Here is a 2,744-nt window from a genome sequence, read left to right on the forward strand (position 1 = left end):
ATATATATAGTAACATTTCTGTTTTAAATAATTCCCTATGTGTATGTAACGTCCACATTAGTAACTCTGTTATTCATCTACATTTATGTGCTATAAGCTATAACATCTGATTACCARGGAGCAGAAGGAGAGCAACATGGCTGACATGATAGAGAACCGTCAGAACACATGGATCTCCTTCAGGAGGAAGCAGCTACCAGCTGATGGCAGAGCTCCATGGAGAGTTAAGACAAACAAAAGAAAAATAAAAAAATAAAAGTTGTGTCTCAGTGAACAAAGTATATTTATTTCTGCTCACTCCACACATTATTGTACTTACTGTAGTTTAAAACAAAGGTCCTAATACAATCCTCCCAAAATGTGAGGAGATTTAGCCATCTATTTTCAGATTTAGAGTGAAAATAACATTATATAAATATTTCATTGAACTTAACATTGTAGATTACCAATGAAGCCATCCAAAACTGAATACATTATTCAGCAAACCAAACATTTTGACATTATCAGGGCAGCTATTAACAAGAACCTAAAATACAAATCATGTTTGTTAGTTTCTAGTTTATACATAATCATTCTATCCACTCACTGTTTATGTCTTCCTGCAGAATCTTCAATGTAAGAAAGTGAGAAAATGTGTCCAAAACCTGTAACCTTAATTAGTGATAATTAAGACTGAGTTTAAACTTTAAACTCTTAGTGCCCAAAATGTGAAAACATGGAAGAAGAACCAGTCAGATTAGAAGGAAAAAAGCTTTATTTGTTCTCAGTATAACTTGGACATCAGGCGAATCATAATTAAATTTATTGAGAAGTTAAAAACAACAGACTGTTAATGCATTTAACTCTGTAAGAACATCAGACACATTTTTTTATTATCAGAAATGTTTGATCAGCATCTTGAACTCATGTGATTCCTGCTCCAGAAAGGTGAAGGTCTCTGGACATCCTGAAGGTAAACACCGACTGGCAGGAAGACGGACACTTATGAGATCCTACAACCCAAAGGCTGCAGGACGAACCATGATGGTCTGCGGCGGCTGTTTGCCAACATGAAAACACATTGGAATATATTATGAATTAATTCTGACATTTTTTAATTATTTGCAACGCCCTGACTAACATTAGCTCATGTATATTTGGCACTATTACTGGTTTTATCGTAGTTTAATACAAAAATCATCGTTGGCTTACCTGAACCATCTGAGCCACCAGCTTTCCTCCCACTGTCACATTTTCTTGAAGTCTCAGAAAAATTGTAATCAATCTATAAAAAAATAGCTCAGCTCTCTCTTCTTCTTTTGTATCAGAAAAACAACAACTCGCGTTAGGTCGCATGTAACAAAGCACAGCACAGAGCCTGGAGGCGGGGCGCTACACCCCCTGCCACCAAGAGGCGAGGCCCTGCTACAGAGCCGAGAAGGGCCGATGGAAACGCGGTCACTCCGAAACAGAGCTGAGCCGGGCCGTGCCGAGCCGAGCCGGGTTGGCCGGTGGAAAAGGGGCATAACGGTGTCTATTTCTACCGTTTAATAAAGTTTTGTTTCGAATAACAAAAAACTTACTATGTTGTAGTACCTGAAAATAACATGAAAGGACAGGCTTTCTCCCTTTTTTCTTGTATACATACTAAAAACAACATTTATAACTTCAAAACAGAACACTCCTCGTCTGGCGTGAATAAATGCCACAAATTGGGTTTTTTGCAAAAAACAAATATCTTATGAAGGAACCAAAACTACAATTTCTGAGATAGGTCTTACAAACATTTTTAAGGGAACAGGTTATGACAATGGAACGGATTAGTTCAGCAGCTCAAGTCCCTAGTGCGACGCGCACAATGTTGGAGGCATCGCGTGGCTAAAACATCTTGATGTTGTCCAAAAAAGATTACATGAACTTGTTGGTTCCCTTGTCCATTGTCGTGGCTGAAATTTTGTGAAAATCGGGCAGAATTGCTACACTAATTAACTCAGAAATACTCTGCAGAGAACAAAAAATGCCATGTTCAGACATTGGACAGGCTAATTGGATCCTGGCGTAGGTGGCGAAGGAGCAGGAAATGGTGAATCCCAGTCAGGCGAGAGAGCGGCGGGAGCTGCTTGAAGTGATTGAGGTGGGGCCAGGATAAATTCTCTTGCAATGAGGAGAAGGAGCCGAGCATGCGGTTAGGCGGCCCTTATGACAGGATCACGGGTGGAGAAACGGGGAATCACGAGGAAAAGGATCTTTTGAGATTGCTGGCTGAGAAGCTGTGGTGAGCGGCTGAACGGATCAATCGCAGCTGGTGAGCAGAGGAGGCTGTGGGTGAAGGTCCTTCTGAACTGGAGCCCAAGCTATGATTGGCTGGAGCGAGGCTTGGACCGGCGCTGATAGGTCCAGGTTGCAGAGAGGGAGGTGCTGATTGATGAGGCAGGTGCGACTAGAGTGGCGGTTCTCAACGTGGGCAGTACCGCCCCCAGGGGGCGTTCAGAGGACGGCAGGGGGTGCTGGCGGACATTTTTACAAAAGGGGGGCGCTGGGATGCCTTGGGGGGGCGTTTAGTCGAAGGTAAACTTTACACCTGTTAAGGAAAAATTACTATTTTTAGTGTTTAACACAGTTTAAACCTTTTAGAACAAATTTGTTAATTTTGAACAGGTTTCTGTTAGTGATTTGAAACTAAAACTATTGCTGGGTAAGTATTGGAATAGAGATCTGCAGGAGAATTTTGGCTCAGACCCCTGGGGTCTTATCATTAAAGACAG

This window comes from Poecilia reticulata, unplaced genomic scaffold (genome assembly GCF_000633615.1).
Source record: "Poecilia reticulata strain Guanapo unplaced genomic scaffold, Guppy_female_1.0+MT scaffold_296, whole genome shotgun sequence".
Lineage (NCBI taxonomy): Eukaryota > Metazoa > Chordata > Actinopteri > Cyprinodontiformes > Poeciliidae > Poecilia > Poecilia reticulata.